Below are 12,500 nucleotides of genomic sequence, written 5' to 3'. Positions count from 1 at the left end.
AAAACGCCCAAAACCAGCACATTCCAGTGCCTATCCGGGCAAAAACGCCCTAAACCTGCGCATTCCAGCGCCCCGCAGCATACCACCCTCCTATAGGGTTTGCGCAACCAACCCGCCTAACCACCAGTGGCAACCAAAGGTGCTGTTAGCGACGACTTCTGAAGACGCAACGAGACGCGACGGGTTTGCGCCCAGACGCGACGGGACGTGCGGGATCTGCGCCCAGCCATGCCTACACCCGCCGACTTGCTGCGGGAGCTGCTCGCCCAAGCATGCCTAGCTTGCGAGGCCTGCGTGCAAGGCTAGTGTGCAAGGCTCGTGGGCAAGGCTAGTGCGCAAGGCTAGTGCCCAAGGTCTGTGTGCAAGGCTAGTGCCCAAGGCTAGTGCGCAAGGCTAGTGCCCAAGGCTAGTGAGCAAGGCCTGTGTGCAAGGCTAGTGTGCAAGGCTTGTACGCAAGGCTAGTGTGCAAGGCTGGTGTGCAAGGCTTGTGGGCAAGGCTGGTGCGCAAGGCTAGTGCCCAAGGGTTGTGTGCAAGGCTAGTGCCCAAGGGTAGTGCGCAAGGCTCGTGCCCAAGGCTAGTGCGCAAGGCTTGTGTGCAAGGCTAGTGCGATGGGCCAGTGCCCAAGGCTTGTGAGCAAGGCTTGTATGCATGGCTTGTGTGCAAGGCTTGTGTGCATGGCTTGTGCGCAAGGCTTGTGTCCAAGGCTTTTGTGCAAGGCTCGTGCGCAAGGCTAGTGTGCAAGGCTTGTGCGCATTGGCAGGTAGCCCACCACCATGCACGATCCAAATGCCACTCAAGCGACAACACGGTGCCAAGCCGGGCATGGTGTGCACTCAAAACCAATCAACGGACAGAGGTCATGCGTCATGGGGGGGATCTAGCAAGGCCATGGGGAAGGTCATGGAGGACCTTGGAAGCAAGCGCAAGACGAGAGCGAATCGAACAAGGGGCCAGGACGGGGCCTTGTGCCCATGGTCTTCGCAAGACTGCGTCCAAGGCGCCCGAAAGCCCAAGGGAACCCAAACCCGGCCGACACTTGCAATCGCACATGCTCTCTGCAACACACCATCAATGCCGCCCAACGGGGCCAGCACGAGCAGTCATCCGCGGTCCCCTGGCCCTGCGCACGTTTGTCTTTGAAACCGAGCATCAATGCCACAGAAAGTGCTGGGGCGCCAGCTGGAGCCATCATCCGCGTTGCCATGGCTCGCTTGGCCTTGGCTTGCCAGTCCCCGACACGAGCAATCGCGCATTTTCTTTGCAACCGACCATCAATGCCGCCCAACGAGGCCAGCACGAGCAGTCATCCGCGGTCCCCTGGTCCTGCGCACGTTTGTCTTTGAAACCGAGCATCAATGCCACAGAAAGTGCCGGGGCGCCAGCTGGAGCCATCATCCGCGTTGCCATGGCTCGCTTGGCCTTGGCTTGCCAGTCCCCGACACGAGCAATCGCGCATTTTCTTTGCAACCGACCATCAATGCCGCCCAACGAGGCCAGCACGAGCAGTCATCCGCGGTCCCCTGGCCCTGCGCACGTTTGTCTTTGAAACCGAGCATCAATGCCACAGAAAGTGCCGGGGCGCCAGCTGGAGCCATAATCCGCGTTGCCATGGCTCGCTTGGCCTTGGCTTGCCAGTCCCCGACAGGAGCAATCGCGCATTTTCTTTGCAACCGACCATCAATGCTGCCCAACGAGGCCAGCACGAGCAGTCATCCGCGGTCCCCTGGCCCTGCGCACGTTTGTCTTTGAAACCGAGCATCAATGCCACAGAAAGTGCCGGGGCGCCAGCTGGAGCCATCATCCGCGTTGCCATGGCTCGCTTGGCCTTGGCTTGCCAGTCCCCGACACGAGCAATCGCGCATTTTCTTTGCAACCGACCATCAATGCCGCCCAACGAGGCCAGCACAAGCAGTCATCCGCGGTCCCCTGGCCCTGCGCACGTTTGTCTTTGAAACCGAGCATCAATGCCACAGAAAGTGCCCGGGCGCCAGCTGGAGCCATCATCCGACGTGCCATGGCTTTGGTCCCATGGTCTTCGCAACCGAGCATTCGTGACACCCGACGGGGCCAGGACACCAACCCTTCCGACACGAGCATTCGCGCATGTTCTTTGGCCACACAACGACGCCAGCACGAGCAAAATCATCAGCGGTGCGGTGGCCTTGCACGGCCTTTTGTCTTTGGAACCAACCATCAGTGCCACGGGAAGTGCCGGAGTCCCGGCATCCGCGGTGCCAAGTCATTGCGCCCTTGGTCTCTGCAGCGGGGCATGCCGGGCACTCCCAACCATTGCAAGCAAGCAAGAAAGAAAGTAAGTAAGTAAGTAAGTATTACATATAGGGGCGGGACATGCGGGGAGTTCTGCGAAACGTGCACTACGGGGCACACGCGTACCTACCGGGGCATACCGACCCCTATTGGGGCACACGTGTGCATATCGGGGCATACCGGGCCTATCAGGGCACACGCGTACATACCGGGGCATACCGAGCCCTACTGGGGCACACGTGCGCATATCGGGGCGTACCAAGCCTATCGGGGCATTCGCATGTATCCCAAGGCATACCGAGTCTATCCGGGCATACGCGTTCATACCGGGGCGTAACGGGCCTATCGGGGCATACTTGGGCATATCCGGGCAAAAAATGCCCAAAACTTGCGCAACCTTGGCAACCGTGGTCCATTCCTCACTATATGCCATGGCCTTGTGCCCATGGTCTTCACAAGACAGCATCCAAGGCGCCTGAAAGGCCAAGGGAGCCCAACCCAGCAATGCCCAGCCAAGGCCAGGCATTCCAGTGCCTGCCCGGGCAAAAACGCCCAAAGCATGCCCCATTCCTTAGCCTATCCAGGCAAAAACGCCCAAAACCAGCCCATTCCAGTGCCTATCCGGGCAAAAACGCCCAAAGCATGCCCATTCCTTAGCCTGTCCAGGCAAAAACGCCCAAAACCAGCACATTCCAGTGCCTATCCGGGCAAAAACGCCCTAAACCTGCGCATTCCAGCGCCCCGCAGCATGCCACCCTCCTATAGGGTTTGCGCAACCAACCCGCCTAACCACCAGTGGCAACCAAAGGTGCTGTTAGCGACGACTTCTGAAGACGCAACGAGACGCGACGGGTTTGCGCCCAGACGCGACGAGACGATGCGGGATCTGCGCCCAACCATGCCTACACCCGCCGACTTGTTGCGGGAGCTGCTTGCCCAAGCATGCCTAGCGTGCAAGGCCTGCGTGCCCAAGGTCTGTGTGCAAGGCTAGTGCCCAAGGCTAGTGCGCAAGGCTAGTGCCCAAGGCTAGTGAGCAAGGCCTGGGTGCAAGGCTAGTGTGCAAGGCTTGTATGCAAGGCTAGTGTGCAAGGCTGCTGTGCAAGGCTTGTGGGCAAGGCTGGTGCGCAAGGCTAGTGCCCAAGGGTTGTGTGCAAGGCTAGTGCCCAAGGCTAGTGCGCAAGGCTCGTGCCCAAGGCTAGTTCGCAAGGCTTGTGTGCAAGGCTAGTGCGATGGGCCAGTGCCCAAGGCTTGTGAGCAAGGCTTGTATGCATGGCTTGTGCGCAAGGCTTGTGTCCAAGGCTTTTGTGCAAGGCTCGTGCGCAAGGCTAGTGTGCAAGGCTTGTGCGCATTGGCAGGTAGCCCACCACCATGCACGATCCAAATGCCACTCACGCGACAACACGGTGCCAAGCCGGGCATGGTGTGCACTCAAAACCAATCAACGGACAGAGGTCATGCGTCATGGGGGGGATCTAGCAAGGCCATGGGGAAGGTCATGGAGGACCTTGGAAGCAAGCGCAAGACGAGAGCGAATCGAACAAGGGGCCAGGACGGGGCCTTGTGCCCATGGTCTTCGCAAGACTGCGTCCAAGGCGCCCGAAAGCCCAAGGGAACCCAAACCCGGCCGACACTTGCAATCGCACATGCTCTCTGCAACACACCATCAATGCCGCCCAACGGGGCCAGCACGAGCAGTCATCCGCGGTCCCCTGGCCCTGCGCACGTTTGTCTTTGAAACCGAGCATCAATGCCACAGAAAGTGCCGGGGCGCCAGCTGGAGCCATCATCCGCGTTGCCATGGCTCGCTTGGCCTTGGCTTGCCAGGCCCCGACAGGAGCAATCGCGCATTTTCTTTGCAACCGACCATCAATGCTGCCCAACGGGGCCAGCACGAGCAGTCATCCGCGGTCCCCTGGCCCTGCGCACGTTTGTCTTTGAAACCGAGCATCAATGCCACAGAAAGTGCCGGGGCGCCAGCTGGAGCCATCATCCGCGTTGCCATGGCTCGCTTGGCCTTGGCTTGCCAGGCCCCGACAGGAGCAATCGCGCATTTTCTTTGCAACCGACCATCAATGCCGCCCAACGGGGCCAGCACGAGCAGTCATCCGCGGTCCCCTGGCCCTGCGCACGTTTGTCTTTGAAACCGAGCATCAATGCCACAGAAAGTGCCGGGGCGCCAGCTGGAGCCATCATCCGCGTTGCCATGGCTCGCTTGGCCTTGGCTTGCCAGTCCCCGACAGGAGCAATCGCGCATTTTCTTTGCAACCGACCATCAATGCTGCCCAACGAGGCCAGCACGAGCAGTCATCCGCGGTCCCCTGGCCCTGCGCATGTTTGTCTTTGAAACCGAGCATCAATGCCACAGAAAGTGCCGGGGCGCCAGCTGGAGCCATCATCCGACGTGCCATGGCTTTGGTCCCATGGTCTTCGCAACCGAGCATTCGTGACACCCGACGGGGCCAGGACACCAACCCTTCCGACAGGAGCATTCGCGCATGTTCTTTGGCCACACAACGGCGCCAGCACGAGCAAAATCATCAGCGGTGCGGTGGCCTTGCACGGCCTTTTGTCTTTGGAACCAACCATCAGTGCCACGGGAAGTGCCGGAGTCCCGGCATCCGCGGTGCCAAGTCATTGCGCCCTTGGTCTCTGCAGCGGGGCATGCCGGGCACTCCCAACCATTGCAAGCAAGCAAGAAAGAAAGTAAGTAAGTAAGTAAGTATTACATATAGGGGCGGGACATGCGGGGAGTTCTGCGAAACGTGCACTACGGGGCACACGCGTACCTACCGGGGCATACAGACCCCTATTGGGGCACACGTGTGCATATCGGGGCATACCGGGCCTATCAGGGCACACGCGTACATACCGGGGCATACCGAGCCCTACTGGGGCACACGTGCGCATATCGGGGCGTACCAAGCCTATCGGGGCATTCGCATGTATCCCAAGGCATACCGAGTCTATCCGGGCATACGCGTTCATACCGGGGCGTAACGGGCCTATCGGGGCATACTTGGGCATATCCGGGCAAAAAATGCCCAAAACTTGCGCAACCTTGGCAACCGTGGTCCATTCCTCACTATATGCCATGGCCTTGTGCCCATGGTCTTCACAAGACAGCATCCAAGGCGCCTGAAAGGCCAAGGGAGCCCAACCCAGCAATGCCCAGCCAAGGCCAGGCATTCCAGTGCCTGCCCGGGCAAAAACGCCCAAAGCATGCCCCATTCCTTAGCCTATCCAGGCAAAAACGCCCAAAACCAGCCCATTCCAGTGCCTATCCGGGCAAAAACGCCCAAAGCATGCCCATTCCTTAGCCTGTCCAGGCAAAAACGCCCAAAACCAGCACATTCCAGTGCCTATCCGGGCAAAAACGCCCTAAACCTGCGCATTCCAGCGCCCCGCAGCATGCCACCCTCCTATAGGGTTTGCGCAACCAACCCGCCTAACCACCAGTGGCAACCAAAGGTGCTGTTAGCGACGACTTCTGAAGACGCAACGAGACGCGACGGGTTTGCGCCCAGACGCGACGAGACGATGCGGGATCTGCGCCCAACCATGCCTACACCCGCCGACTTGTTGCGGGAGCTGCTTGCCCAAGCATGCCTAGCGTGCAAGGCCTGCGTGCCCAAGGTCTGTGTGCAAGGCTAGTGCCCAAGGCTAGTGCGCAAGGCTAGTGCCCAAGGCTAGTGAGCAAGGCCTGGGTGCAAGGCTAGTGTGCAAGGCTTGTATGCAAGGCTAGTGTGCAAGGCTGCTGTGCAAGGCTTGTGGGCAAGGCTGGTGCGCAAGGCTAGTGCCCAAGGGTTGTGTGCAAGGCTAGTGCCCAAGGCTAGTGCGCAAGGCTCGTGCCCAAGGCTAGTTCGCAAGGCTTGTGTGCAAGGCTAGTGCGATGGGCCAGTGCCCAAGGCTTGTGAGCAAGGCTTGTATGCATGGCTTGTGCGCAAGGCTTGTGTCCAAGGCTTTTGTGCAAGGCTCGTGCGCAAGGCTAGTGTGCAAGGCTTGTGCGCATTGGCAGGTAGCCCACCACCATGCACGATCCAAATGCCACTCACGCGACAACACGGTGCCAAGCCGGGCATGGTGTGCACTCAAAACCAATCAACGGACAGAGGTCATGCGTCATGGGGGGGATCTAGCAAGGCCATGGGGAAGGTCATGGAGGACCTTGGAAGCAAGCGCAAGACGAGAGCGAATCGAACAAGGGGCCAGGACGGGGCCTTGTGCCCATGGTCTTCGCAAGACTGCGTCCAAGGCGCCCGAAAGCCCAAGGGAACCCAAACCCGGCCGACACTTGCAATCGCACATGCTCTCTGCAACACACCATCAATGCCGCCCAACGGGGCCAGCACGAGCAGTCATCCGCGGTCCCCTGGCCCTGCGCACGTTTGTCTTTGAAACCGAGCATCAATGCCACAGAAAGTGCCGGGGCGCCAGCTGGAGCCATCATCCGCGTTGCCATGGCTCGCTTGGCCTTGGCTTGCCAGGCCCCGACAGGAGCAATCGCGCATTTTCTTTGCAACCGACCATCAATGCCGCCCAACGGGGCCAGCACGAGCAGTCATCCGCGGTCCCCTGGCCCTGCGCACGTTTGTCTTTGAAACCGAGCATCAATGCCACAGAAAGTGCCGGGGCGCCAGCTGGAGCCATCATCCGCGTTGCCATGGCTCGCTTGGCCTTGGCTTGCCAGTCCCCGACACGAGCAATCGCGCATTTTCTTTGCAACCGACCATCAATGCCGCCCAACGAGGCCAGCACGAGCAGTCATCCGCGGTCCCCTGGCCCTGCGCACGTTTGTCTTTGAAACCGAGCATCAATGCCACAGAAAGTGCCCGGGCTCCAGCTGGAGCCATCATCCGACGTGCCATGGCTTTGGTCCCATGGTCTTCGCAACCGAGCATTCGTGACACCCGACGGGGCCAGGACACCAACCCTTCCGACACGAGCATTCGCGCATGTTCTTTGGCCACACAACGGCGCCAGCACGAGCAAAATCATCAGCGGTGCGGTGGCCTTGCACGGCCTTTTGTCTTTGGAACCAACCATCAGTGCCACGGGAAGTGCCGGAGTCCCGGCATCCGCGGTGCCAAGTCATTGCGCCCTTGGTCTCTGCAGCGGGGCATGCCGGGCACTCCCAACCATTGCAAGCAAGCAAGAAAGAAACTAAGTAAGTAAGTAAGTATTACATATAGGGGCGGGACATGCGGGGAGTTCTGCGAAACGTGCACTACGGGGCACACGCGTACCTACCGGGGCATACAGACCCCTATTGGGGCACACGTGTGCATATCGGGGCATACCGGGCCTATCAGGGCACACGCGTACATACCGGGGCATACCGAGCCCTACTGGGGCACACGTGCGCATATCGGGGCGTACCAAGCCTATCGGGGCATTCGCATGTATCCCAAGGCATACCGAGTCTATCCGGGCATACGCGTTCATACCGGGGCGTAACGGGCCTATCGGGGCATACTTGGGCATATCCGGGCAAAAAATGCCCAAAACTTGCGCAACCTTGGCAACCGTGGTCCATTCCTCACTATATGCCATGGCCTTGTGCCCATGGTCTTCACAAGACAGCATCCAAGGCGCCTGAAAGGCCAAGGGAGCCCAACCCAGCAATGCCCAGCCAAGGCCAGGCATTCCAGTGCCTGCCCGGGCAAAAACGCCCAAAGCATGCCCCATTCCTTAGCCTATCCAGGCAAAAACGCCCAAAACCAGCCCATTCCAGTGCCTATCCGGGCAAAAACGCCCAAAGCATGCCCATTCCTTAGCCTGTCCAGGCAAAAACGCCCAAAACCAGCACATTCCAGTGCCTATCCGGGCAAAAACGCCCTAAACCTGCGCATTCCAGCGCCCCGCAGCATGCCACCCTCCTATAGGGTTTGCGCAACCAACCCGCCTAACCACCAGTGGCAACCAAAGGTGCTGTTAGCGACGACTTCTGAAGACGCAACGAGACGCGACGGGTTTGCGCCCAGACGCGACGAGACGATGCGGGATCTGCGCCCAACCATGCCTACACCCGCCGACTTGTTGCGGGAGCTGCTTGCCCAAGCATGCCTAGCGTGCAAGGCCTGCGTGCCCAAGGTCTGTGTGCAAGGCTAGTGCCCAAGGCTAGTCCGCAAGGCTAGTGCCCAAGGCTAGTGAGCAAGGCCTGGGTGCAAGGCTAGTGTGCAAGGCTTGTATGCAAGGCTAGTGTGCAAGGCTGCTGTGCAAGGCTTGTGGGCAAGGCTGGTGCGCAAGGCTAGTGCCCAAGGGTTGTGTGCAAGGCTAGTGCCCAAGGCTAGTGCGCAAGGCTCGTGCCCAAGGCTAGTTCGCAAGGCTTGTGTGCAAGGCTAGTGCGATGGGCCAGTGCCCAAGGCTTGTGAGCAAGGCTTGTATGCATGGCTTGTGCGCAAGGCTTGTGTCCAAGGCTTTTGTGCAAGGCTCGTGCGCAAGGCTAGTGTGCAAGGCTTGTGCGCATTGGCAGGTAGCCCACCACCATGCACGATCCAAATGCCACTCACGCGACAACACGGTGCCAAGCCGGGCATGGTGTGCACTCAAAACCAATCAACGGACAGAGGTCATGCGTCATGGGGGGGATCTAGCAAGGCCATGGGGAAGGTCATGGAGGACCTTGGAAGCAAGCGCAAGACGAGAGCGAATCGAACAAGGGGCCAGGACGGGGCCTTGTGCCCATGGTCTTCGCAAGACTGCGTCCAAGGCGCCCGAAAGCCCAAGGGAACCCAAACCCGGCCGACACTTGCAATCGCACATGCTCTCAGCAAAACACCATCAATGCTGCCCAACGGGGCCAGCACGAGCAGTCATCCGCGGTCCCCTGGCCCTGCGCACGTTTGTCTTTGAAACCGAGCATCAATGCCACAGAAAGTGCCGGGGCGCCAGCTGGAGCCATCATCCGCGTTGCCATGGCTCGCTTGGCCTTGGCTTGCCAGTCCCCGACACGAGCAATCGCCCATTTTCTTTGCAACCGACCATCAATGCCGCCCAACGAGGCCAGCACGAGCAGTCATCCGCGGTCCCCTGGTCCTGCGCACGTTTGTCTTTGAAACCGAGCATCAATGCCACAGAAAGTGCCGGGGCGCCAGCTGGAGCCATCATCCGCGTTGCCATGGCTCGCTTGGCCTTGGCTTGCCAGTCCCCGACAGGAGCAATCGCGCATTTTCTTTGCAACCGACCATCAATGCTGCCCAACGAGGCCAGCACGAGCAGTCATCCGCGGACCCCTGGCCCTGCGCACGTTTGTCTTTGAAACCGAGCATCAATGCCACAGAAAGTGCCGGGGCGCCAGCTGGAGCCATCATCCGCGTTGCCATGGCTCGCTTGGCCTTGGCTTGCCAGTCCCCGACACGAGCAATCGCGCATTTTCTTTGCAACCGACCATCAATGCCGCCCAACGAGGCCAGCACGAGCAGTCATCCGCGGTCCCCTGGCCCTGCGCACGTTTGTCTTTGAAACCGAGCATCAATGCCACAGAAAGTGCCCGGGCTCCAGCTGGAGCCATCATCCGACGTGCCATGGCTTTGGTCCCATGGTCTTCGCAACCGAGCATTCGTGACACCCGACGGGGCCAGGACACCAACCCTTCCGACACGAGCATTCGCGCATGTTCTTTGGCCACACAACGGCGCCAGCACGAGCAGAATCATCAGCGGTGCGGTGGCCTTGCACGGCCTTTTGTCTTTGGAACCAACCATCAGTGCCACGGGAAGTGCCGGAGTCCCGGCATCCGCGGTGCCAAGTCATTGCGCCCTTGGTCTCTGCAGCGGGGCATGCCGGGCACTCCCAACCATTGCAAGCAAGCAAGAAAGAAAGTAAGTAAGTAAGTAAGTATTACATATAGGGGCGGGACATGCGGGGAGTTCTGCGAAACGTGCACTACGGGGCACACGCGTACCTACCGGGGCATACCGACCCCTATTGGGGCACACGTGTGCATATCGGGGCATACCGGGCCTATCAGGGCACACGCGTACATACCGGGGCATACCGAGCCCTACTGGGGCACACGTGCGCATATCGGGGCGTACCAAGCCTATCGGGGCATTCGCATGTATCCCAAGGCATACCGAGTCTATCCGGGCATACGCGTTCATACCGGGGCGTAACGGGCCTATCGGGGCATACTTGGGCATATCCGGGCAAAAAATGCCCAAAACTTGCGCAACCTTGGCAACCGTGGTCCATTCCTCACTATATGCCATGGCCTTGTGCCCATGGTCTTCACAAGACAGCATCCAAGGCGCCTGAAAGGCCAAGGGAGCCCAACCCAGCAATGCCCAGCCAAGGCCAGGCATTCCAGTGCCTGCCCGGGCAAAAACGCCCAAAGCATGCCCCATTCCTTAGCCTATCCAGGCAAAAACGCCCAAAACCAGCCCATTCCAGTGCCTATCCGGGCAAAAACGCCCAAAGCATGCCCATTCCTTAGCCTGTCCAGGCAAAAACGCCCAAAACCAGCACATTCCAGTGCCTATCCGGGCAAAAACGCCCTAAACCTGCGCATTCCAGCGCCCCGCAGCATGCCACCCTCCTATAGGGTTTGCGCAACCAACCCGCCTAACCACCAGTGGCAACCAAAGGTGCTGTTAGCGACGACTTCTGAAGACGCAACGAGACGCGACGGGTTTGCGCCCAGACGCGACGAGACGATGCGGGATCTGCGCCCAACCATGCCTACACCCGCCGACTTGTTGCGGGAGCTGCTTGCCCAAGCATGCCTAGCGTGCAAGGCCTGCGTGCCCAAGGTCTGTGTGCAAGGCTAGTGCCCAAGGCTAGTGCGCAAGGCTAGTGCCCAAGGCTAGTGAGCAAGGCCTGGGTGCAAGGCTAGTGTGCAAGGCTTGTATGCAAGGCTAGTGTGCAAGGCTGCTGTGCAAGGCTTGTGGGCAAGGCTGGTGCGCAAGGCTAGTGCCCAAGGGTTGTGTGCAAGGCTAGTGCCCAAGGCTAGTGCGCAAGGCTCGTGCCCAAGGCTAGTTCGCAAGGCTTGTGTGCAAGGCTAGTGCGATGGGCCAGTGCCCAAGGCTTGTGAGCAAGGCTTGTATGCATGGCTTGTGCGCAAGGCTTGTGTCCAAGGCTTTTGTGCAAGGCTCGTGCGCAAGGCTAGTGTGCAAGGCTTGTGCGCATTGGCAGGTAGCCCACCACCATGCACGATCCAAATGCCACTCACGCGACAACACGGTGCCAAGCCGGGCATGGTGTGCACTCAAAACCAATCAACGGACAGAGGTCATGCGTCATGGGGGGGATCTAGCAAGGCCATGGGGAAGGTCATGGAGGACCTTGGAAGCAAGCGCAAGACGAGAGCGAATCGAACAAGGGGCCAGGACGGGGCCTTGTGCCCATGGTCTTCGCAAGACTGCGTCCAAGGCGCCCGAAAGCCCAAGGGAACCCAAACCCGGCCGACACTTGCAATCGCACATGCTCTCTGCAACACACCATCAATGCCGCCCAACGGGGCCAGCACGAGCAGTCATCCGCGGTCCCCTGGCCCTGCGCACGTTTGTCTTTGAAACCGAGCATCAATGCCACAGAAAGTGCCGGGGCGCCAGCTGGAGCCATCATCCGCGTTGCCATGGCTCGCTTGGCCTTGGCTTGCCAGGCCCCGACAGGAGCAATCGCGCATTTTCTTTGCAACCGACCATCAATGCCGCCCAACGGGGCCAGCACGAGCAGTCATCCGCGGTCCCCTGGCCCTGCGCACGTTTGTCTTTGAAACCGAGCATCAATGCCACAGAAAGTGCCGGGGCGCCAGCTGGAGCCATCATCCGCGTTGCCATGGCTCGCTTGGCCTTGGCTTGCCAGTCCCCGACACGAGCAATCGCGCATTTTCTTTGCAACCGACCATCAATGCCGCCCAACGAGGCCAGCACGAGCAGTCATCCGCGGTCCCCTGGCCCTGCGCACGTTTGTCTTTGAAACCGAGCATCAATGCCACAGAAAGTGCCGGGGCGCCAGCTGGAGCCATCATCCGACGTGCCATGGCTTTGGTCCCATGGTCTTCGCAACCGAGCATTCGTGACACCCGACGGGGCCAGGACACCAACCCTTCCGACAGGAGCATTCGCGCATGTTCTTTGGCCACACAAAGGCGCCAGCACGAGCAAAATCATCCGCGGTGCGGTGGCCTTGCACGGCCTTTTGTCTTTGGAACCAACCATCAGTGCCACGGGAAGTGCCGGAGTCCCGGCATCCGCGGTGCCAAGTCATTGCGCCCTTGGTCTCTGCAGCG

Source organism: Tasmannia lanceolata, unplaced genomic scaffold, assembly GCF_043159265.1.
Source record: "Tasmannia lanceolata isolate RefF3 unplaced genomic scaffold, GAP_Taslan_0.1 ptg000101l, whole genome shotgun sequence".
NCBI lineage: Eukaryota > Viridiplantae > Streptophyta > Magnoliopsida > Canellales > Winteraceae > Tasmannia > Tasmannia lanceolata.
The sequence above is the reverse complement of the archived record's forward strand: the minus strand, read 5'-3'. Positions refer to the sequence as shown.